Below are 25,918 nucleotides of genomic sequence, written 5' to 3'. Positions count from 1 at the left end.
TGTGGGCGTCAACATATCCAATGACTGGGTTTTGTGCGGATAGCACTACATTATTAGAAATTCACAGTAAATGCAGGCTACAGTCCGTCTTATTGGCACCTAATTTGTCTCCGCAATTAATTTCTCACCTCGCGCTGATCCATATCTATGGAACACTGCGTGTGGCGATGTGTTCTTAATGGTTTTCCAGATGGGATCGTTGCCGAACACATTTCACAAAAATAGTTTACTTGCTTTGTAATGTTAATCAATTGGTGTATTAGATGCAGCTACATTAGGCGCATCTACGACCCATGCGTCAAAATTAAACCATGTTATATATTTGTATATAAGACGTGTATGGTTTAAGCAGATGCCCCCAGTAATGTCATTCGTTTCTCCATGCTGGGCTTCTTTGCGTGGTTGGCGGCGGAAATATATGGTTTAAATGATGTAATGCAGTTTTCAGAAAGGTGCGTCTAATAAGCTAAGGCCTTTTTGTTAGGTGACCGCCCCAGGTGCTTTTAACTGAATGCCATCGCCCAACGACCAGCTAAGTTAATGTACTGAGAACCCGTATGGGGTCTTCATACGACAGTACGTACACATTATTTACTGGTCAGATTCAGCTAAAAATGCAGTTTACCTTCTATAAAGGGAGACATCTGGCATATTATTGTGTATGATTTTGCGTATCTGTATTTGAAAGTGCTCACGTTACGGTCAGCTTGCGATTAAAAAAGCAGTTATTTCTGAATAATAATCTGAAGTAAAATTAGATCTGCACCCCCCGTAGACCACGCCCCCTTATCTCTTGCTGTCACACACAAACACACACATAAGGGCACACCCTGACACAAAATACATATCGATTAAATATTTGTCGTTAAAAGTCCCAACCGGCTTCTCAGTATATCTCTTGTACCCGAAATCTTGAAAGTAAGCTTTCTTTCCCTGGATTTAGGGTTTCAAATATGATGTGCATTCTTCCTGAATTAATCTACAAATTGAATCCCCTTTTTTCTACAGTAGGCTATATGAACGATCGCATTGAATCCACGGCTTCGCTGTAATGTGCTGTAGCTGACGGATCCAGCTCCGTGTTTTGGCCCCTCCTTTGACTTCGAGGCCGGGGTATGGAGAAAGAGTAGCCGACAAGTCCCGTGGACCAATAGCACAACAGTGCTGCCTGAGAGGGGAACCCGGTGTGCGGGCGAAGGGCCAAAGCACACCGCAAGCAGCACTGACAATATCGGATCTGCCACGGTAGTGCTCTCACATTTTTTTTCGCCTCCCCTTGATGCTGAGATTTTTATTTTTTTTTTGCTTTAGAGGAATATTTCATTATACGGTGACGCCAGCATAACTTCCAAGTGCAAATATAAAGGTAAGATATAATCGTGCTGGGCGGACTGTTCTCCGGGAGTTTATACACAATCATGTAAAGAGGTGTTCAGATATTTCTGGAATCTTAACCTACTGGCAAACATACAGTTATAAACGGGACGGATGCTATTTCGTAGGCGTTCCCCGCGTTGGATCGTCTTTGTTAGGCTTGTGCACGAGGTAGGGCTCGTGGCAGAAGCCTTGTGCAACCTTACAACTGTTTCATCTGGCAGTTCTTTAAAGTTATTCTGGTGCAGCAGACTGTTCCGTAAAGGAGTTTCCACTCAATTACACACATTTTTGAAATTGGTTTGAGGCGGCAGTCAAATCGATACGTGAGCCGGGACGGGGTTGATCTCCCTGGAATAGCCCACATTCACTGCATACAGAGAAATGCGATGTAATATCGTAAGAAATGCTCAGTTACCACGTTGCGCTTATTTATTTTGTGTAAACTGTAATTATGGGGGGAGGGGGGCGCACGGTTGAGAGACTCAAGGGACCCCAGCGTTTTCATTATTTTTAAATTGTCGGCGACTCTAAATCGTGGGCAAGCATTTGGAGATTCAGAAATACTTGTCCACTTAATGAACTCTATTGCGGTTCTTCGCGATGCCCATATCTAAAGATTATGAGAAAAAAAACAGGATGATAATGGTTATCAGATAACTTTCTTATACTCTTAAACAAGCAGATAACCATGTTGTCGACGTCATGCAATGTCTGTAAGTTTTATATGAGAACAGTGGATATATTTTATTACAAATCAAGTTAATTCCCAGGGGCTCTGCACAATACAAGGTGGAATTATTTTCCACAGCCGGACAGGGTCTAAGGTTATTTTTGCAATCATCACATTTATTAAATGATCACTATGACGCTATTCATACACAGTGCTTGAAATGCGGCGGTTGAAAAAAATAATCGAAATGAAAATAATTCGCTGCTGCACATTACACTTAAACTGTTAATCTAGCTGTGAGCTGGACTGAAAAGTAAAATATTTACCGAGATACCTACACTTGCAAATATTGCTAATAGTGACACAACTAACATAAAATAATAATAATAATAATAATAATAATAATAATAATAATAATAATAATAATAATAATAAACAACGACGACAACAACAACAACAACAATCAACATTATCATCTCCGATTCGGGAACCAGCTCCCTGCGCCTGGGCACGCTAGCACGAGTTCTGTCACCTTATTCTGGTCCAAAAGTGTCCAGAGCATGTTGGGTCGGGTTTGTAGGCTGTCAAACGCAGTTAAATGACAAACACGTGACTTGCCATATCGCAATATAGCTGACATGATGCACATTCGTTGCTTATTCTATCGCTTTAGCTTGAGCATGCTTTTATTTTTGTTTTTTTTTTTCGTGTGCGGCTTTGTAGTTATGTTTCCGCCGCTTTGTTACAAATGGCGTTCATCACTAATAGGTGACGTGCTGCTTTTCAGCACATACAATTGCGAAATTTGAGGGCGCAAGAAGAGAAGAGCGCTCATGTCTTTCTGTAACAGTAGGGAAATGTCATTAGGAAGCCAAACCCTAAGCTTTGCGTTTAACTAACATATCTAACTGTCGCAGGGAAGCGGGGCAGTCTTTGCACTTCTGTGGTAGGCTACAGCCTTATGGGCGTGAAGAAAAGTAGGTTCACTGTTTGGGGTGAGTATCAAATTGCACTGTTTAATTCCCGGTCGTATTTCAGAAAGCGATGCACGGAGCAATGTTTTATGACAAACCAAGCTATGACAAATCCATTACAAACAAACAGGGTCTGATGTTTTAATACTGACATGTTTTGACAGCAGATAGAAGAATCAAGTCAATCAAAAAATATGAGTAGAATTAAGCTCGGCTTTGTAGTTTTATGTACTACTCACTAAAGATAATAATGAGATAGTGATACTGCGACTCGCATTATGCTTGTGTCTACGTCAGGCACAATGGCATCCGATAAGGATCGGGGCAAATCATCGGTATTAAATCAAACGCCTTGTGGGGACCAGTTTCCTGGCGTCTTGGCTCTCTCGCTTTTTTCATTGGTTTCAAAATTTTGCACTCCATAAAACTGTTTGAATACCCGTCAACATTATTTATATTAAACTGAAATGTGTTTAAACCTGCAGCTCTCTTAGATGCGCAGATCACGGGGCGGCGTTCGTAGTTGGCCGAAAGTAAAGTTTAAAATTACGCCTAGAATCTTTAGGTTACGATCTGAGACTTAAGTATGAGAGCCCAGCGATCAATAACATAACCGTAAGTGGTAGTTTAAATAGCCGCTGCTGAAAATCGTAGGCTGTAGTTAAACCATCCGGCAACGTCTCTGTTTTTGCTGTTTGATCATTTCAAAGGCCAGATCCAGGGGGATACGTTTGAAGAAAACTCAAGAGTTATCGATCTAAATCTTAACGTTTAGCATAAATACACTAGACAATGACCTTTGGATAATTTTTTGTGCAATTATTTTATCATCGGACGTGCCATTAAACTTGAAATTCTCTTGGTAGCTCAATTTCATACGCAGCCATTTGAATACGATTACTAGAATAAAATATGAAATCTCATACTTTTCCTGCAAGCAAGAATGTATGATGTAAATGTTATATTGGTTAAACCTGAAAGATCCTGCTGCCTCCTGAAGATATACGAATCAACACGCGAACGCAATCATTTAAATGCTTTAACGCTGAACAGGGGACCGTTGAAAAGGATACCAGTTGTCTTTAGGACTGTTGTCCTTGAGAAATCATGACTGGCTACTATTAATCTGGGCAGGTATCTGATTTGCAGACTTTCTGTTTTACCCATCAATGTGATCCAGGTTCGAGTTTCAGGCTGTGATGTTTTCCAACACTCTGTGAATCTCAATAATCGTACTCAATTTATGCTGTCGCGTAGCCTACCTGTTTTACGTCACCTTCCATTGCTGTAAACCAGTTCCAGTGCCAAGAACACAAGTAAAGAGGATGGTAAAAATCCCCAGTGTTGAGACCGGTTTTGCCAAAATCACAAATTCCGTCTTTGCGTTCTTGGTATTGAGAGTCATCCACTGTTTGACCTCCTTGTCATTGTACAGGAAGTGACATACTGTAAGAGATTAGGTCTACCCTATCCCTGTTTTTCTAAATCCTAAACAGGTTCTCCCCATGTTCTCCCCAACAGCAAGAAAGTGGATTAAACCATATAATTTGTATTGTTTCCTAGAGTAATATAGCCATGGACCTGTGCTGTTCTATATGGGCAAGTTTTTGCCTTGAGTTTTTGAGTTTTTCTTGCTAGCGGTGTGGACCTGTAGTCCACAGAATCCCAAAAGGCACATGAAGAGACCTGAGGTGTGTTTCCAGGTTAAAAAAAAAATGAGCTGGATGGGAAATACTGCCGGGCCGCCGTTGCTATCCACCTCCGAATTTAACGACTTACCAGGTTAAAAAAAAAAAAAAAGAGGAATGAAGAGGAAGACGCGCGGTTTCAGAGTCCCTCTAGGTAAAGGCTGTATCAGAGAATGGGAGGTATGTTATGAGTCTGTGAGTCTACATCTAGATCAAGAGTTAAATCCCATATACCACTGATGTCTGCAGACAGTTTGGCAACATGAAAACTACGTAGTGTGTTTTTGCACGTGGGGGGGGGGGACTGGAGGAAGCCCCACAATGACAAAGGGGGGGGGGGGGATATGCAAACTCTACACATGTACAGCCAGGACTGAGACTCCAGCCCCGGTTATGGGGGTGTGGGGCAATAGTGGCAACCACTACACCACTGTGCCACTCCTATTATTATTATTATTATTATTATTATTATTATTATTATTATTATTATTATTATTGTCATGCTTGTTTGTTTTATGTGTTGATATAGTTAGTGAGTTTGCAGATGGTCGTATATGATCCGTTAGTAGCATGGCTTCCCTCAGCAGGACGCAAATGCTGCGTCATGCGGGGCCATCGCACACGGCGGGGGCTCTCTGCCAATCAGCAGGAGGGTGACAGGTGGCGTGGCGGCTAAGGAAGCGAGCGTGCAAAGCCAAGTGGACGTGGTTCGGATCTGTACCGAGGAAAGCCGTCTACCTGGTGTGATAGTATGATAGCAGCTGGGTGTGGTGGTTAAGCGGAGGAAATATTTACAGGACACGTTCAAGGAAAGGCCTGCTTTGTGCTTTTCAGTGATGGGTTTGATCTCTAACGCTTCCATAGATTTACATTTGGCAAAACTGTCAGCTTCTCTGGACACAGCAGCTGAAAAAGCAGTAAAGAAGTAAAATATTCAGATAAATGTGTAAAAGGTACAAGTTTTAAGTACAGTAGAGTCATGGCTTATTCTGTTTGAAGCAAGCCAGAATTGAATTCAAGATAATGAAAGAACGGGAACTTGTTTTAAAGCTTGTTTTGCTCTCCAGCGGATGCTTATGCACCTGTTTAAGGTGCTGTATGCACAGTGTTATGCTTTTAAACCCTAACACAGCATCTGAGCTGCTGATCTGTTTCCAGGTCTTGTTACTGTTGTTGTTGGTTGCTGCCTCAGAGTGTCAGGGACTGTGAAAAACCCCGTGATGTCAAGTTGACTGACATCATGTCTGGAGCTGCGAATAAGACGCGCTTATCCGTGAAGCTGCTGTTCCCATCCGTCACTGTAATGGCGTGCAGTGTGCAGTGTGCACTGGCGCGATTGAGTCCCCTTGGTGTCAGCAAGGAGCTGGAACTGCAAATTACCTTGCGGCACAACGGGACCTTAAACCGCAAAGCCTTTTGGGAAAATCAACACGCAATAGCAGATGTTTAGGTGACCAGTGGGTCAAGTGCATGACTGCTTTTAGTCTCTATAGAGCGGTGTTTCCCAACCCACAGACGGTCCACATTTTTGCTCCCTCCTAGCTTCCTGTCAGACAGTCCACATTTTTGCTCCCTCCCAGCTCACTACTGTGAGGGAGTAAAAACATGGACTGTCTGTGGGTCCCCGAGGACTGGATTGGGAAACACTTACATAGAGTGATTATTTGTTACTTTGGTCATTCATCACGTTGAAGGTCTAGACACCGATGAAGACACTTGTCATTTGAGATTTTTTCAATATTTCCTTGTGATAGAGAGACTGATGTGTGAGCTTTACAAAGTAGGAGTAATTGTCAGATTAACCTGTTTGTGTGGAAAATCATCTGGCATTCTGGGATCATGTCACTCTGTGCCACTTCAATAGTCTGCCTGAGGAGTCACAGGTGCCAAAATCCCAGGCAGAGGGAGAGGGAAAGACGACCGGCGATGGGATCAATGTTTCTTTTTTTTGTTTTTTTTGCAACCCGAGCATGTCTGAGGAGCTCAGGAGCTGAGTGGGTCAACAGGGAAAAAGCTGATTGCGATGGGCCCTAATTAGCTCTTTGCTTTATAGCGTAAGGTAGAAAACCGTGACACAGGGTAAGTGGAAAACCAGGAAATGAGGGAGGGATTTGCAGCCAGATCAGAATGTCGCAGTGTGTATCTGCTTACTGATCCGGCTGCAACTTCTGTGATTTCATAAGTCTCATTTGAATAAAATTTGAATGCATTTACATACGCTCTATATGTAAATATATTATGCTTATATTTTCAGGATTCGCATAATCGTTGTCAAGCTCTGTGGATAGGCAATCCGTGTCCATGTCCAGAAGGATATTGGTTCGATTTCGAAACCTATCACCGTCGGGCCATTGAGGTAAACCTCTTAACCCCGAAAACTGGGCAACCCTGCGTTCTGACCCCAAGCCTTTCTCTCATCCATACATGTGTCTCTGATGGAGAGTAAGATGGGATACGCAAAAAAAATCTAAGGACTCCTGTGCACAAATAAAAGCATCTTATCTAAAGACTGGAATGCTTGCTCAGTCACACCCAGTACGGCGAACAACACACAGAATGAATAATGGACAATAAAAGTGAGATAGTGCCAAGAAACAAATACACCTTCGGCAGAACCATTCATAAAACTGCAGGTGCAAGTAATATTGTAGTAGTTGAGATTTAACTATTGATGATGTGGATAGCTTGGGGAAGGAGTATCCTACAACCCCTGCCCATCCATACCCATCTGTTTCCCATAATCGTATGCTTCATGCACGATCACAACCAGGAATCTGTCCCTGGTATAAGGAGAAGCGCCGGTTCAGCCTGGACACGATTCCAGTGCATCGCAGTGGATGTTCCCTTCACCAAGTTCGCGAAGGCCGTGCCTCAGGGCCATCGGATCTCTATGCACATTGACCCAGGGGCAGGGATTACAGCCACGGTGCCCCTCTGTAATACAAATACTGAATTCATGTTGACATTTTGTTTATTATCGCCTTGCTCGATTGCTGCACATTTCCATCTGTGCTTTATATTTGGGATTCTGAACATGTTGAAGGCTGTGGACCGGTTTGCATTGTGCAAAAATTTCACGGACTAAGAAGACTTGTTCCGGGGGGGTGGGGGGTACACTGTCTGTGGATCGACTGATGTATAAGACACATGTAATAAGTTGCTGTGTCCCCTTTGTAAAGTTCATTTTCGGGAATTAATCAACCACTTCCTCAGACTCACAGCATTCTGTGGAACAATGGACCAGATCTGTGGAAGAGGTAACAAAAGAATTAGGTAGGGATGAGAGTGACAGAGAAGGAGTGCATGACTGACACCTGGTGTGATGAATGGCGTGACCGGGGAAGTGGGACAGATGGATGACAAAGAGAGAAAATGACAGGAAAACAAGGCAGGAAATTAAATCGATGCAATTGCATTTTGGATTTGCTTGTTTCCCTCAGGTAGGTGCTGTGGTGCCGGGGGAGATGTTCAGAGGCTGTGTTCAGGTTTACATGCAGAATCTCCCTCTCTACAATGCTGCCTGCATCCCGGCATTACAGGTGATCTCTATCTAAATGCAACTGGCAAAGGCAAAAGATTGTTGCCATGGTTATTATAGTATTATATATGCCATATTTAACACTGCGTACATGGTTATGGATGGATCCTTAGATGTCATGTTTAAATAACTTTTATTTGCAGCACAGTTATTCTGGCAATTCTGTTATGTTCTTCTAATAAAACGTGAGACCATAGGCATGGCGTAGGGCTTATGCTAATTCTACTAAGGTAAAATAATTATGGTGCAAGTAAAAATGTTTTCAGTTTTACCGTAAGACTTTATTGAAACAGCCTGACAATAGGATAGAAGCATTTGGAAGCACTGACTGGGAAATTTTTTAATGTGTTGGCAAGCAATTCATTGCTGCTACCGGTGGGCTCCCAAATCCCCAGAAACGGCAGCTGTGTTTTGGGAAGAGTCGCAGAGTCGACAGCCAATCATAATGGGTTGGCCCTTCTGCTTTTGACCAGTCAGGAGGGAGAGGTCAGGGGCAGGTTGCCTCGGCTACTACAAGCAGTTGGTTCCACACAAAGCAGATGATGGGCAGCTCCACCAGTAAGGCAGGAAGTCCAACATGTTCCCTTGTCTCCTGGGCCAGACGCTGGCTTCCGACCCGCATGTGAGATGGAGAGGATCAGGTCCGGTTGACCAATGAGAAGCCTTTGCTGTACCAGCCTACACCTGCCATCACTGTGATTTCCTGTCCATTCAGCGTTTCAGCTCGTAACCTGTCAAATATTTGTCGGTTGCTGGCAGTCCCCTCCACTCGGTGAAGGACACGGCCTCTGCAGTGCTGCTGTGGCTGAGCTTCTGGACTGGGAGGCTATCTAGAGGCAGCTTGGAGTCTGCCTGGGGGGAGATGGTTCATTGAGAGGTCAGCGGCACTTTGCAGTGGCATATGTTACTTGGGATTGCTGTATTAATCTGGCTGCTCCATTCACGTCGCCCAGCTTGAACAGTGAATGAGAACGAAAGTCTACAGCCCTTCGTACTGTGTTGTTTGAATTTGAGACCAGAGATGCTTCCATGGCAAGATGCACGATTCACCCAAAATCCAAGCATGTGCTCAAAAAAAGTCAGCTGATTTGTGATGAATGTATTGTTGAGGAAATTGCGTATTGGCTCTATCAGAAAGCTCATGGTAGTTTCACTTACCCATAAATGTTCTGAGGGCTGAAAGAAAAATGGTTCAGAGAGATTGTAGAAGAGGTGGGTCCAAGCAGCTAAAGGAGGTGGGGCCAAGACATCTAATTGGTTGGTCCTGCCTGCTCTAGTTGTATGGACTCATATCCTCTACAATCTGATTGGTTATCTCTCTGAACCAATAATTTTTGTTCTGCACATACTGTAGATCATTTTTTTGCAAATAAAATTCCCACAAGCTATCAGCAAGGCTTTATGATAAGAGCTACACGGTCTGAACACAGCACGGGATTTCTTGTAATGGAGGCTGGACACCATGGCTGTTTCCTCGAGTGTGTGATAGAGTATGTGCCGTTTGAATGTTAAGCTGGGTCCTTCAAGTGTCCCCTGAGTGAAGACATTTTATGTAACACAATGGGATGTATTCCCTAGTTGTACCTCCCTTGTATCTGTCTGTTATCTGCTCCCACTTCCCGTCAGGCTGTTGGCAATGCTTACAATGAGAGAATTGAGACAAAGCACACTGAAGATACTTAGTCATGCATGCATGGTTGTTTTAATGCACAGGGTTACCTGGGCTACAGCCCAGGAGCTTCCCAATGCCCCACCCCCCACCCCACACGTGGCCAAACACCTAGAAGCACACTGGTCATTTGCTAAATAAACTGCGATCTCTACTTTGTGGCAGAAGCCAGTCAGGCTGCTTAGGAGGGAGCAGAATTTCTGCTGGTGCTACTGGCGGTGGGCTATCCAGGGTGCCATCTTGGGGTCAGAATTTAGGTTTGCTGAGTGCCCAGTGTTTGAATTGTGTGAGGTCTTGGAGGGTCACCCCCTGTAAACCTGTAGACACGCTCCTACCTACTGGCCACCTCAGGAGGCCTCCCCCTCTGGCATTTTGTTTGCTATTTCCCACCTTCCAGACCTCCAAAGCACAAGACAAATCACCCTTGAAGAAAGGGAATGAACGGTGCTCCTGATTCAAACTGACAACAACAGTATTGGACATGCAGCGTGTCCTTTATGTGGATCATTATGGCTTACAGATGCATTGGTGTGACTTTTTGCTGCCTGCTGGTGAAGGAATGCTTTGAGGGTCCCTGCTGGCTAGAACAAGAGAGGCCATGATTCTGATGGTTACTGCTCAGGTAACTAATGAGCTGATGCTGGATCTGAAGGGTGCTTATCTAGGGCAGATTCCCAGTCACATGGTCTCATTTTGGCACTGAAATTTCAGGTTAAATACCTGGCTCAGGGGCGCAGGCCACCTGGAATTGTGTAATTCCTACCTAAAGTCTTGGAATTGTATCCAGCACTAGTGCTTCTCCAGAACAAAAATCTGTAAGCACACAAGTCTACAGTAAAACAACGTCCAGGAAGTGTGGTCGCATGGTGCACTTGTAGTTGAGAATCCAGAATGAGCAGAAGTGAGAGCGCTAAGACCAGTCCAGAGAACAAACAAGAAGAAGAAGCCAGCAACCAGTGCATGATGGGTAAAAAAAAAGCATTCTCAAATTAATGCAGCATAACTGAATTTCCCAATATTTACGCGGAGCTGGAGTTAATGCTGTGACTTGGCATTGAGTAAATGTCCCCCACCTTTGTAAGACAGCATTGCTGCAGAACAAGGCCATACAGTCGATGTTGTGTGGACCTTGTAGGGTCCTTAAGTGTTGGGGGTAGGGCTTGGTGTGTGGGGTCAGGGTGCAGGGATTGCAGCATAAACTGCATCCTTTGACTCACACACAGACACACAAACCAACTGGCAGGCTTTGAAAATATGTGAATGGCTCTTATTGTAATTTCTGGCTGTGATACATCTGCCCATTGTTGATTTCCGGCTGACGGACACCATGTGGCTGGTTGGAGAAATCCTGCCGCCCCCCCCTTCTATTCCCCCCGCACCTCAAGTTTTAATGAAGGCGACGACGCAGTGAAGGGGCGCCAAGGCTCTGTCGTTCATATTGTTGGATCGCCAGTGTCAGGCCGCTGCCAGAAAAGTGTGAAAGCGCTCATTAGAGGCTGCGAAGGCTGGCTGCCGTCGTCTTTCGGCACATGGCCACGCCTGCCCCTTTCGGTAGCGGCACCATCCGTCACGCTGGCGGTTCAGTTTGACGTACGTGTTTATTAGCGCTCTCGTTCTCCAGTAGCCGGGTGCCCGTTCATGCAGCTGGATGTTTTTATAAAACGCTGGCGGCGGGAGGGCTTTGCTATGCTTCCTTGCTGCGAGGGCCCTGCTGGACACTCCGCGTCAGCATCGTTATCCTCCCCGCCTGTTCGCCTGCCGCTTTGGCTGGCTAATGGCGCTACGGCTGCTTCGTTAGCGCCGCTGCTAACGTGATCGGATTGCCCCGTCGATTGTGAAAGATGTCGGCGGCTTGTTTTTCAGCCTTGGGGCAATCCGGGAGCCTTCGTAAGACCGACAGGCTTCAGTAGATACCCGCCATCCTGTTCACTCATGCCGTTAGTAGCTTGGACAATTAAATTTGATAAATTCTTTGATCTGATACTGCTTCTGTGCCTTGGAAATGAAGCTGAGAATATGTTCCCTATCTGCGTTAAGACCTGTTGTTCCACTGCAATCATGCCACACCACAACTAGCCCTCTAACTGCTGACCTACTCTGACTCCATCTGTGATTCCTTAGCTGGTCTCTAACATATCCTGAAAGCACATGTCTTTGATTGAATGGCTCTCTTATTAGATTACTGGAAGTTTGTATGTATTCTGTAGTTCTTTCTTCCAGTGCTAACTTGCACTTATGGCCAGTTATTTATCGCCAGCTCAGCCTTGCTGCACTTAGGTGTAGCTGACTTTAGTGGACAGTCTGCCTCGCTTTTAGGCCAATTCAGAAAAAAGCAACGGCTGAATAAATGAATGTAAATGTAAAGGCACAAAGCACAATCTTTTTAATTAGATATTTTTTTTTTTTTAATCCGCTACCATAGCCATGCATCGTTGTTATGGTACTTACCATGCCTAATCACGCAATGAGGAACCGAATGATCTCTCTGAGTGTCTGTTGATGAACTGGGGATAGATAGAGTCAGATAGATGGGTTAAGACAAAAATATCCAAAGAATGGGGAGGTTTATAAAAACGCTGTCAGCAGTTAGTGCCGGAGAAGACATATTTTGGCTTTTCACGGTTGTCCTCAGCAGCCAAACCTCGCACAAACGTGGCAGAATTAAATAAAAGCACTATCCAGCATATCAAACAAAAGGAGAGGGTTCTCCATTTGTCATCAAGGTCTACAACTATTGCTTCTTCCTCAGGTTTTTTTTTTAAAGCCACCTCCCCCCCATTCTATTTCCAACCCCTTCAATACTTTTGTAGTTTGCTGAAGAAGCTACGTGAAGGGTTTTTAATTACAGTCCCCAGATTTGAGGTGACATTTCAATCTGACATTTCAGTGCTAATCATCAGTATCCTCCACTGGGGAGTCGACTCCAGCCCTGAGTGGTCACCACGGCCTCCATCCCTGACAGCTTCCGCGCCCGCCATCGCGTTCTGCGATTGCCGGGTCTACGGCCGGAATGCAGGTTGTCCCGCGGGCCATAAACCAGCGCTGTCCCTTTGTCAGCACGGCTGAAGATTAAAGCGAGTCGTCCGTTTGATGTTAGCAGCGTTCCTCTCATAATACCGTCATAAAGATCGCCCTAAACCACCAGCCTGCATTAACAGCATCCTTTTGATCGGTGCTCTCATTTGTATGATACTCGCTGGGCCTGTGGAAATGCTGAGGTGTCACACGAAGATGCGGTTTTACGTGCCGGCACCTGTGATTGCTGAACTGAAGAGTGAATTTCGAAACTCACTCAGTCCACAGGATTTGTTTTCGAGAAAATTACTGTGGTTTTGGAAATTTAAAGGAAGTTCTTCATTGGATTACATGAGGACTGAGTGCATTTTGGTTCCTGATACTGCAACATATGAGGAGGAAGCTTGACTTTAGGTCATTGGCAGTCTCATCTCAAACACAAGGAGAAACGGACTTCCAGGACTGAGGGTTGAAGTCCTGCTCGCCCTGTCTTTGTGGTTTGCATGCTCTCCTGCACTTAGGGTGACCACCTAATCCATGTCAGGAGGGACACTATGAGCTAATTCAGCTTTTACGAACTACTTTAAAGCTGAAAGGGTTCTGTGCTCTGCTAAAATGTTTGGTTAGTTCCTAGATTGAAAGACTCATCCAGTTGTTTCGCATTAACATTACTGACACATATGCATGATTATAGGAGACTGACCAATCAGCACACGGCAAGAACCCAGTGCTTAAGTGAAATCCTGGTCCTTTTAATTGAAATGTATGAAATGGTAGTTTACAAATCCTGTTGTAGCTCATAGTGTCCCTCCTGACATGGATTAGGTGGTCACCCTACCTGCACTCCGTCGTTCCTCCATTTATTCTGGTTTCATCCTGCCACCAAAAAGCTTCCAGTTAGGCAGTTGCCCAGACTGTGCCTTGCCCTCCGCGATGGACCATCCCACCCAGGGTGTCCTCCTGCCCTGTGCACCTTGGGATAGACTCCAGTCTCACGCTGACCCAGTATTAACTAAACGGCTATAAGATGGATACATAGATAGATGCTCCACAAAGTACTGAGACAACCTGCTGTGATAAATTCAAACACCAGCCTCGGTATGTCACCCGCATTAGCTTCCCGCTCACACAAGCACGCTGTGGAAATATCACACGCTGAGGCAGCCATAATATAGTGTTGTGCGCAGAAATGTCAACTGGTAATTACTAAACCGATTAATGTCAGCACAGCCAGGGCTCAGAGTCGCTGGGGCATCTTGTAGCAACAGATTTTGTCATATGCGAGCTTACTGGTGTTGTGGCTCAGTGGGCAACACTGTCGCCTCCCACTGGTGAGGTTGGGGGTTTGCGTCCTGCTTCTCCTCTCTGCGTATAGGGTTTGTGGATTTTCCCAGCTCATACTGTGAGTTTACTGTGGTAAACTCTGGTGTGTTTCCACTGTAATGTAAGTATGTGTCTCTGCTGTTTGGAATGGTGGGTGTGTTAAGAGGAAGAGCGTGTGGCAAAGTAGGTGTAACCACACGCGTCATTTCCCATGGGTGCCTTCTGGAAGTATGACAGTAAATGTAAACAAACATCGGAAATGTATTACGTTATATGAACAAAGGCCTTTAATTATAAATGTCTATTAATCATAGTCATTGCCTGACCTATATGTCTGGTGAATGTCTGGGCTCTTTCTGAAATGACGCTAATTGACAGCATTTTTGGCCAATAGAAATGACCTCTTGACACGCCCACCTCTTGATGTGGCCCCCGTGGTGTCCTGCAGAGCCTCACGTCTCCTGAGATGGACAAGTAGCCCACGCAGGGTGTGCTCATGGCTTCTGCTCTATGCCCGTGTTTCTCAATCCAGCTCCCCAGAACAGCCCATGTCTTTGCTCCTTCTCAACTCCCAAAGCACACGTGCCAGGTATTCGGTGTTCGTGTTTGGTTCAGGTGTCCTGGGAGCTGGAAGGGAGCAAAAACATGGGCTATCTGGGGGTCCCCGTGGACTGGGTTGAGAGACGCTGCTTTATCCTGCTTGAGATGGGCTCCAGACCTTCCGCAACCCTGCGGAAGATAAGAATTGTAAGATTGATGGGCAAATAAGATTACCCTCTGCCGTCGTTCATTTTAACGCACCTCAATAATTGTCGGCAGATCCATCAGTGGCCAAGACTGTGAGCTTTCGTAGCTCGTTATAGCACTATTGAGCCTTGTTAATGGCCGGCCACAGTAATGGATCTCACCATACAAATGGGATGCTTAGAAATCCAGGGTCCAGATGAAGTTCAGAGGCGGTCGTGCTTATTGATGAATTGTTACATAACAGGGCTCCAGCAGAAAGATGGCCGGGGGTGCACAGAACCAGTTTCGTTCATTGGTTAAAATGCATGCCTTCTCCAGCAACTCCCCCCCCCCCCCCCCCCACAGATGAAATAATCAATCAGTCAGACTTAATGAAATCCCAAACTCAGCATATTGATGCTCAGACTCATTAGAAACAAATAGTTTCATATGTATTACACTAGGGCAGTGGATATTGCAGTGAGCCCTGCTGGTAGCACTGCCCTCCCCTACCTCCTAAAAAGCAGGATATTTAACACTTTGAATGCCCCCCCACCCCTCTTTCCAATTCACTCAAGGAGGCACATGATCAAATCACAAAATAAAATTAGAGTGCAGGAAGTAAACAGTCCTCGGCAGTTTCCTGTCATTTCCTGTGGATGTGTTTTTTGTTTGCTTGCTGACTCTTACTCATCACCTAAAGAGCTGCAAATTACCAAGTGCCGTTGCGCGTGGCTAGAATTCAGACAGAAACGAGTCTTTGGGTGCATTATGACTTTGGGTTCTGAGGTGCCTCAGCGTACTTAAAAGTTACATCAATTATTGAACAGGACGAGGCAGAACTAGAAGACGTTAATCTGACAATGGTGATGAAATCCAACCTCGCTCCTCTCATTGGGTCTTGGTGGCTTATTTACTTTCCGGTGCTGGTTTACGAGTGAGAGCTCCCTGGACATCGCCGATGAAAGTGATGGGCAGAAGAAGTTCCGCGTGAATTGGAGAAGATAGCAGGGCGTACGCCACATTCACGGAACCGCGGACGTTCCCCAATGTGGCCTCCTGTGAAGGTCCCTCCTTACGGCAGCTTTTAATCAGTCCTGGTAATCGTGGGTCTTAGAGGATGTTCACGTGGGGGAACTCGCAGACTGTCGGGGATGGGAATAGGAGTCATTCTCCTCTCACCCCATAACATAAAAGCGTCTCATTCCCAAGTTTGAAGTGCTTATTTTGTTTCACTCTGCTTGTCAAATTCAGTATTAGAGTTGCGAGGACCGTGCTGGTTCTCCCAGTCTTCTCTGTTCTCTCCTGTCAAACAGAAATAATGCATCTCCCCATGCCCCAAGCACTATACATTTCTTTTTGGGAGCTCATCATAATCGACATGTAGCAGCTACTGGGATGATGTACGGTAGCCATTTTGTTCCAAAATCCCCCTGACTTTTTGCCTGATGAGTTACCAGTTATTACCCTGAGAGGGATTACAAGAGTTCTATTTTCTTTTTTTTTTTGGATGGAGCTACATTGTGCCACGCCCCAGATTTTCTGCTTTTCTTTCTTTTTCTAGTATTGTACTGAAGGGATGAGCGCCCCCTACTGGTCGGCCTGCACCACTGTCCTGTCAGAACCTGACCAAGCCTAGTCTTTGCCAGCCTCTGATGTCCTGCTGGTGAACCCAATGGGATGATTTGGCTGCAGGATGATGAACGTTTCTCTATAAAAAATTTGCAGCTTGTGCTGCTAATATAGGGAAGGAGAGGCCGCGTGTAAGCAAGAAATGGTATTGAGGCATAAAGGAAGGCCGGAGCAGACGAAGGCTGAGGAGGACTCCGGCGGTCACCATGACAACGGCGTAAAAGGCCGGGGCAATTAGGCGTTTTTTGTGTCCTCGGAAGGTCTAAGTACGCGTACGACTCGCAGCGGGCAAAAGACAGTAAGAGTAAGAAAAACAATGAAGTCGTAAATGGAGCGAAAGAAATGGCCTCAGCCACAAGCAACCCCCCCCACCACCCCCACCCCGGGAGGACGGGCAGTGGTACGAGGCAGCGGCAGAGCAAACAGAAGACAGCAACCGGTCTCAGCGGTATGTCGCCGGAGAGCTGGGATCAATATGAAGAGGTAGAGTGTCTGGGTGTAGGATTCACCGAGGGGGATGAACACGGAGCCGGCTAGCAATTAGAATTCAAATGAAAGCAGAGCAGCCCAAGAGCGTCTGGAGGGGGGGCATTGCGGGTGTGGAGCGGGGGGGGGGGTGCTTATTTGCTGTTGACCTCAGCTCGTCTCCTTTCTGGACCACCTGAGACAGCAGAGCTTCTCACTTCTAGCACAATACGAAGATTGCCGATGCCGATTGAACGCTCGTCACCACCCCCCTTTGGCCAAATGTTAAAATAGCAAGCAGTGATCGTCAAGCGGGGCTTTCAGTGATGTCACGGGGCCCCTGTGCTCGGTCATGTCCTTTTCTACTGCCATTTGAAAGTTCAGGCAATTTCAATAACGCGATGCACAGGGATGCAAGACAGGGGGGCTTCAGTGAATATAAAATGTACATTCCAGATAAAAAGCACAGTTGCCCATTTAAGACAAGCAAAGACATTGCAGGGGCAGTTTAACATCCATCAAGCTAATCAGAACTCCACACATCTGCAAAGTCTTCCTCCATTGCACATGCCTAGCTGACCCAATTCAAAATCCTAGCAACTCAATCAGTCCAATTAAGACCAGCTGAGTTTCTTTAACGAAATCATCCATGGGCAGGGGGACTGGTGATCAATCGCCATGGAAACACGTAAGACTGTGCATCCAATCAGCTTACGCTATCTTTACTTCCGCCGAATCACACCCGCAGGCCATTGGAAATCGTGCCGCAGGTCACAGGTTAAAAAATCCGTTCCCTGCCCTTTTTGGATGTGGCAGATCAGAGATTCGGCAGCAGTGCATTCTGGGAAGGCTTTCTGAGTCACAGCGTCTTAAAGTGAGGTGTTTGGTGACGTCGGTACCATTTGGGTGGGTTAGTAAGGTCGCTTCAGGAGCCGGGAAAACAACGGTGAGCGGCAGTAAGTACTTTAATGACTTAGCTGAGCAATCTCTGGGAGGTCTTGGGGTTGGTGTGTGTGTGTGTGTGTGGATCAGGTTTATATTAATTGCATTGTGGGGGACCAAATGTCCCCCACAATGTGATAAAAACCTGGTATTTTACAAGGTCCCTGCAAAGACCTGTGAATGCAATCAAAAAAGTAAAAATTCCAAAAGTCGGTTACTTACGGTTAAGGTTAGGGCTGGGTAGGGGTTAAGGTCGTCATGTTGAGATTAGAGTTTTCCCCATTGAAATGAATGGAGAGTCCCCACAAAGATATAATTACAAACCTGTGGGAGTGGGTGAGTGGGAAGCGGCTGTTTTTCAGACTAACAGGAAGAAAACGGCACCGCTCATTATAATCTGGCCCGACTGAAAAAAACAATCTATATAATTGCTGCTGCAAAACCCTGGTCTGCGGAAATGTCAAACGTAAGAGTCAAAAATAGTATTTAGCAGGATTGACAAAGAGACGGTTCAGTATGACCTGCTGCCGGCCGCACTGTTGGGATGGGTTTGGCGAGGGGCCTTCACGCCTCGGAAATGCTAAAAGACGCGAGTTTGTGTCCTGCTGGGATTTCTTTGTTTCCCTGTTTTTTGTTTTGCTTTCTTCCTTGTTATGGATGCTGTTTGCCCAGAATAGAAAATGTTGAAAAAAATAAATATAGGGTGGGGGGCATTTCTGTCAGGAATATAATGGCACATTGCTGCTCCTCAGGAAAGACGAGTGCTGGGGGGACGGAGGATGAAGCGTCAGGTATAACGGAAGGCGCTGCAGATGGTGCGATGGTGAAGTGAAGGTCACAGGCGGGGCGGCCCCTGCTTCATCCTGGACCCCCCCCCCCCCCACATGCCATGCTATCTTAAATATTTAGCTCTGTCAATAAGGTTTCTCAGCTGGTTGGGGGTGCTGTTGCCCCTCATCTTTGGGGGCTCAAATCCCTCATTGATGTGCTCATCCTGTCTTACACGGCTTCCTCTGAGTATTCTGGTTAGACTAACGGGTGACTCTAAATACTCCATAGTGAGTTTGCATTAGTGCCATGGTACTGGACTGGCATCCCATTCTGGTTTTACTCCTGCCTTGTAAACTATGCTGCCCGGGATAAGCTTCTACCCATGACCCTCACCAGGGAACACGACTGGAACAGTGACCCGGTCCTCTGGACCCCCAGCCAGTCCATGTTTTTGCTCCCTCCCAGCTCCTCTGAACCAAACAAATCAAGAACATGCACACATTCCTGGCACAGGTGTGTTGGGATTAGGGAAGGAGCAAAGATGGACGGTCAGGACTGGGCTGAGAGACACCGTGTTAGAAGATGGACCGATAATCTGTAATTTGCCTCAGATTAACGTTGCTAGAAACTAACACCATATTTCGTATGTGATGTTGATGTTGAGATAAATAGTGTACAGCAAGATGTTTTTGACAGCCAGGAGATGCAAGACTGTTAGCCTTGCAAAGCTCATATTTTACATTTTCTCCATGATAAGGTGTTCAATGAAAAGTCCCCGAAGAGAACAAATTGTTCCCACTCTTAAAATTGCGATCTTTTGTTGTTTGTCTCAGTGCTTGGGTTTTCGATGTGGGGCATGGTCAGCCCCCTGGAAGGTATATATATATATATATATATATATGCTATGATCTGGAATGAGTTGGACTGGGGGGTATTCGGTGTTCTGTGGCCTCTGACGCCTTCAGAATATTAAGCGTTAATAAAGCCGTGGAGATTACCTGATGAACTCTTCCTAATCAAATGAAACTTTGATGTAGGCGTGGACGGCCCCCCCTGCGCTCCTGCGCGGATGGCCCCCACTGCGCTCCTGCGCGGACGGCCCCCCCTGTACTGGCCTCTCTGTGTTTCCTGTGAGTTAATTGCCTACATCTGGTGGCTTTTGCTTTTTATATGCGGCAAACTGAGAAGCGAGTTTGCTGCCAATACAATGAGCTCACGGAGCGTCTCTGCACTTGTCCCAAATGGTCCATAGAGCTGGAGGAACAGAGAAATATCAGCATGGATAGTATAACCATGTAAAAATGACTGTAATTGCCATATGCAAACCAATAAAACTTTATTAATAAAACCCTGAATTATGTCCATATTTTATTAAAAATCTAAAGGTTATATCTGAGTTTTTCAAAACCAGATAGTCTAATGGACACCCCCCTCCACCCCCCCATGTATGCACATTCTGCGGGCCTCAGTGTAAAATAATGAAGAATCAGACAATGTTTGCTTAACACAGGGTGGTTGAACGGAGGCAACGGCTCGTGTGTGTGATCATGTCAGTTTGCTTCATGACGATTCCGGACCGTGGAGGTGAAATTAGTGTCTGGATCCGTAATCCGTGATGAGCGTTAGTGCGTCTCACCCCCCATCCCCATCCATCGTAACCTTACTGCCATGGCAACGCTATGAGGAAGCCCCAACCTCGCGCCAGGCGCCGTTATTATTTCGCAAACTGCCCTCTAATTTCCGTCCATCACAGGAATGAGGCAGAATTTAAAAACACATATAGGGGTGTGACTACGGGGTGTGTCTACCCCCCCCGGGTTGACAACTTATGTCAGAAGTCTTGAGAATGCTGGTGCCTATTCAACATACCCAAACACCCACCCCAGGACAGCATTCTGGTAATGCCACTGGGTTGGGGTCTGCTGCCTGCAGTTCTGAGCTTCCCTGGGGGGGGGGGGGGGACCATCCGCGCCTTGGAAAAACCACTCGCATATCTTTTCTTGCTGGATCTTTTTTTCCACTGCCTTTTGTGCTCAATTAAAGCCGCAGTTTTGGCTTCTCCTGCCCTTTAGGATTGAAAAAAAAAAAACACGAAAATACACACAGGCGAGTGTGAAGCCAACTTTATTAAGCTGCACTCCAGCAGAAGCCCCCCCCCCCCCCCCCCGCCCCCTGTGGGAACTGGTTTTTAATTCAAACCCTTGCGAATTCCTCCGAGCTTTCATTAACTCCGGTGGCTGGCTCATCACGTGGCATCACTGCTCTAGAAGAGAAAAAAAAAAATACTTAGAAAGTTGTACTCATGAAGTCATCAGTCCAATTCCCCCTGCTTGCATTGTGCTGATATAAATGCTGATAAATTTTAAAGGAAATCGTTTCCTTCGGTTATTAACCGAGTAGTTGATTGCTTCCATGCTTAATGGTGCAGAGGTTTTTGGAAGGGAGGGACACTGTTTTTCCCGTATGTGTGTGTGTGTGGATTATTTTTATATTACATTTGCGGGAACCAAATGTCCCCCACAATGTGATAAAAACCTGTTATTTTGACATTGTGGGGACCATTTTTCAGGTCCCCACAAAGATCTTTGAATGCAATCAAAAAACGAAAAATGCCTGTGTGTGTGTGTGTGTGTTAAAAGGTTACAGAGTTAAAAATGGTTCCAAACAGCACAGGCATGAAAATGGGGTTAAAAATTGGGAAAATGATCTTTTCGCTGGGAGAGCGCTCCGGCAGGGAGAGAGGGAACCCTGTAATGAGGGAGAGACGGAACCCCGTAATGAGGGAGAGAGGGAACCCCGTAATGAGGGAGAGAGGGAACCCCGTAATGAGGGAGAGAGGGAACCCCGTAATGAGGGAGACAGGGAACCCCGTAATGAGGGAGAGAGGGAACCCCGTAATGAGGGAGAGAGGGAACCCCGTAATGAGGGAGACAGGGAACCCCGTAATGAGGGAGAGAGGGAACCCCGTAATGAGGGAGAGAGGGAACCCCGTAATGACAAAGGAGCGTCACTTCCTAACAAGTGTTTTTGCCGTGAGGCCCCAGCAGGGCACGTGCCCCTGCCAGCCGCCATTTGGCCAGATGGTACCATCTCGTCCGCTTCTCCATCCGTCCGTCCCCAAAAGATGGAGCCACGTGCCTAGGCCCCGACACTAATATACCTTTTGCCCATTTGTGTGAGAGAGGGTACATCAGAAGAACCTGTAAAACTCACGATCTGAACAACCGGTGAAAATGATCTGTAGATAATCAGTATTGGCTCCTTGTCAGTCATGGCTGTGAAGAGCCAAGCCTGTTTAGACATGCAGGCACACCGGTTTCTCAGCAGACTGCATCGCCATGGCTGCAGTGCGTCTGTACTTCCTCCAGACGTCGTTTGCAGGGAATCTTCCCGCCATGTCTGGTGAGTTGCCATCCTTCCTGTTTAATAAACACAGTCCGTAAAAGCATTAAGACGGGTAATCAATTCAATTACAGGCGAGTCAACGCAGAGTCGAAATCGTCCTTGTTAGCGTGGGATGTTTCCCTTTGTTGGTTTCCGCGTGACTGGTGTGAGCACGGGACTGCCGCTAAGGAATGGCTGTCAGGGCGTTGCTTCCACAGGCTGTTGTCATTGTCAGAGTGATGAATACTTGTTTACCTTCCCCTGGCACTGGATGCCCAATCTGTGTATGACGCCTGCCTTTTTCCTGGGTCGTGGCCGGGGAACGGGCAAAGGTCAGCCCTGGGAGACTCCCACTCCCATTTATTTACAGGGTAAACCGTGGGCCACCATATCTGTGGCGTTTCCGTGGTCTCCGTATCCGTGGCGATCCCCTGGTCTCCGTATCCGTGGCGATCCCCTGGTCTCCGTATCCGTGGTGATCCCGCGGCCGCTTGCCAAACGGCAGATGCGTTTAGCAGGTTGCGATGAATTGGCAGCCAGTTCCCGTCAGGGGGGGTGGGGGAGCCCCGCTGGTTCACGTACATGATCCGTCTGAGTGCAAACGTGCCTAATCTACCAAGCCACACATTGCCTCAATAGCTGCAGTTGTCAGCAGTCTACACCAATTTCTTTTAAGTCCTCGAACCCGTACATATGTGACAGTGAGTCGTATCCTATCTGCATCTGAGCTTGACCCTCAAGAGCCCTTCTCTGCCTTGCTGTCCAACCCTATGGCGACACTGGAATACTGTGCTGTGGCAGTGCAGCACCAGCAATGCTGTATCTAACCTTTATCCTGTTATGAGGGGACACACTGGAACTCAGCCGCACTGTAATCCCCCTCCCGGCTCCCTCTCTGTCATCACTGATATGTGCAACTGTATGATCATTCTGAATTGATTAACAGAATTATGAGTCGGCCTCGGTTTGTTGTAAAATCAATCACCATAATGAAAAACAAATGAACACATTACAATTAAAGCAGATTTTTTTTTTATTTCTTGCTGGATTCCCAATATACTCTTGTGGCAATATTCTCTTCCTGTAAAGTCCCCAAACACGTGTAGGGGCCCAGCTTTCAGTGTCTGCTGCAGCGCTGAGGCTGTTTCACATTGCCCAGTAGTTCGTGCCATCAGATGTCTTCTTTTTTTTGCTTTCTTAAGAAGCACTTTGTCTGAGGACATATATGGGGGGGCTGAATGCTGATTGGCCCCTGAGTGCCTCATCTCCTGTCACTCACTGATTCTAAACCTATCATTGGCTAATGATAAGGTTGACCCCTCTGTGTGGATTAGCCCGAGTCGTGTGCGGTCCCCGGGATCCCTGAGCCATTTGGCTGTGCGGTTGGCTTAGCTGCCCCCCACCCCCACCTGAACTCCTACCCCAGCCTCCTGGTAAAATGGAATCACCACATTTTTGATTGAAGTCCTTCACGGAGGCTCACTCCAGGATGGTTTTATCTAAAGCTACTTACCTAGTTGGCAGTTTATTTGCTTTTACTCATTTATTTTACTCCGTAAACCATGCTCGGGGGTGAAAACACACACACACACACAGCCGCACACAGACACACACACAGACCAGACAGGCACGCACACACGTACTCGCGCACAGTCACCTGGACTCTCGACCGCGGCGTATAGAACATCAGCATGGTACTGTCACCCACTGGCAGAATTATTCACTACAAGTCAGTGGGTTCCCAACCCAGTCACCCCCCCTCCCCCCCCAACATGAACAAGCCCACATTTAGTTCTCTTCCACTGCTGACACACCTCACCGGTCAGAGCCATGAACTGCTTGTTTACCCGGCTGAAGCAGGCAGGTGTTACTCTGAAACAGGAATGTGGAGCAGCTTAGGACTTGGGACTCAATGGCTTAAGGCAGGCTGATGGAACCGGAATGTGCTGGGAATAGCGCAGAAGGGAGAGGGGTAATACCTCTACGGAACAGGAGAAGAACCATGAATGTACTGTGTCATGTAAATCTAAATATGATGGAATCCAATCATCTTCCAGCCACTAAATGTGTGTATTCAACTATTGTGAATGTGCAACGTCCTTTTGGATTAATGAAGTGCATGTCTGTCTGTCTGCTTGTCAGTCGGTCTGTCTGTCTGCTTGTCAGTCTGTATATCTGTTTGCTTGTCAGTCTGTCTGTCTCTGTCTGCCTGTCAGTCTGTCTGCCTGTCAGTCTGTATATCCGTCTATCTGCCTGCTTGTCAGTCTGTCTCTGTTTCTGTCTGCCTGTTAGTCTGTCTGAATGTCAGTCTTTCTGCCTGCCTCTCAGTCTGCCTGTCGATCAGTCTGTCTGTGTATCTGTCTACCTGTCTATCTGTCTGTCCATTTGTCTGTCTGTCTAGCTAACAGTCTATGTATTGGGGGGCCAGAAGCCTATCGCAGGCAGTATAGGGTCTGAGAAGGTGGTCCTACATTTTCTGTCAGTTGGATGTTGAAACTGTAGTTAAGTACTTAAATAGATTTACACGTCTGTCTCCACGGTAGTCACCCTCCGCTGTGCTGTGTCTGTGTTTCTGGATGCCTGACCGAAGAGGCCAACCTGTGTTTTGTGTTTGGCACCCCCCTCCCTCCCCAGGCATTTTCAGTCCCCCTGTCGTGCCGACAGCACACATTAATCACAGAAAAATGGCCTGCTGGGTAAATGAGAAGTGAGCGTCGCAGCAGAAGCTGTGGCTTCGTGTGCGGAATGGAAGGAGGTGGCTGGGGCGGGGGCCTCTCCACCTCGGTGTCTGTCACCCCTCGTACAGGGACTTTGTCCCCTGGCTAAGACCCGGCTCTGGAGAGTCCTCGATTTTAGCCGCCGCATGTGTGTCAGAATCACCGGAGAGTTTACGGAACATTGGTAACCCGCTCACAGGACACGGAACCCGTCACGGAAAGGACACGGAGCGTTTGCCAAGCCCGCTTTACACCCCTCCATATAAACAGGCCGAAAATCCTCTTCCTCACACGTCCGTGTTCAGACACAAATGCACGCCCAGAGCTTTTAAGCTACATGCATAATTAATGTGTCTATACAGAGTATAATAATATACTCACAACTTTCTTCAGCACTTTGTTGCTATTAAAGCTCAGGGAGATGCTTAAAAAAAGGAATAGAAAAGAAACTTTGGGGAAAATTAGAAGTCATGCCTGCTGAAGCAAAACAAAAACAGCCAGCCGTAAAATTAATACTTTTACTAATAATTAGCTGCACTGAAAGCCAAAGCGTTGCGAGACAATCGTCAGGTTAAAGTTCATTTGCCTAATTTCGTGCTGTACCTGTTCCTCCTGGATGTTTGCCTTTGAAGAGGAGCCGTCACTGCTGATGTGATGGGTTCTCTGAGTTTCTGCGTTCCTCTGGTTCGGTGACCTTCCTTCTCATGAATGCTCAGAATGAAGTGCCGGAGATGGTGTATAATCATGTCTTGGGGAGGCTCCTCCCCCCCCCAAGTAACACCAGGGTGTCATTAATGGCCGGGGGGGACCGGGGCGTTGCGGCTGCCCCCATTGAAAGTCCTGGTCTATCGCACCCAGATCCCTACCTGATGTGTAATCCGGCAAGCAGCTGTTTGGAGACTCGGGGGGGCCATGCCTGAATCTGTGTTCCGCTGTGATAACAGACGTCCTGGTGACGAAAGGGCTGGGCTGTTTATAAAGCACAGGAGAGAGGCAGTGGCCTTAATCGCTGTAACTCCTGTCCGAT

General features: G+C 46.6%; 1 protein-coding gene across 2 annotated transcripts in view; it reads left to right on the top strand.

The window, feature by feature from the left end:
- Positions 1–1,167: 1,167 nt before the first annotated feature.
- The window catches only part of dlgap3 (discs, large (Drosophila) homolog-associated protein 3), a 101,567-nt gene continuing 76,816 nt past the window's right edge, over positions 1,168–25,918 (top strand). Inside the window, exon 1 of one of the 2 annotated variants that reach the window (XM_023831952.2) lies at positions 1,168–1,366. The gene's annotated coding sequence lies outside the window, so the exon portion shown is untranslated. Of the gene's footprint in view, positions 1,367–2,798; positions 3,043–25,918 lie in introns of those variants that run through there. The other variant, XM_023831953.2, reaches the window with a different exon arrangement.

The sequence above is a fragment of the Paramormyrops kingsleyae genome, chromosome 23, assembly GCF_048594095.1.
Source record: "Paramormyrops kingsleyae isolate MSU_618 chromosome 23, PKINGS_0.4, whole genome shotgun sequence".
Classification (NCBI taxonomy): Eukaryota; Metazoa; Chordata; class Actinopteri; order Osteoglossiformes; family Mormyridae; genus Paramormyrops; species Paramormyrops kingsleyae.
Note: the sequence above shows the minus strand (reverse complement) of the source record. Positions and strands in the feature narration are given on the sequence as shown.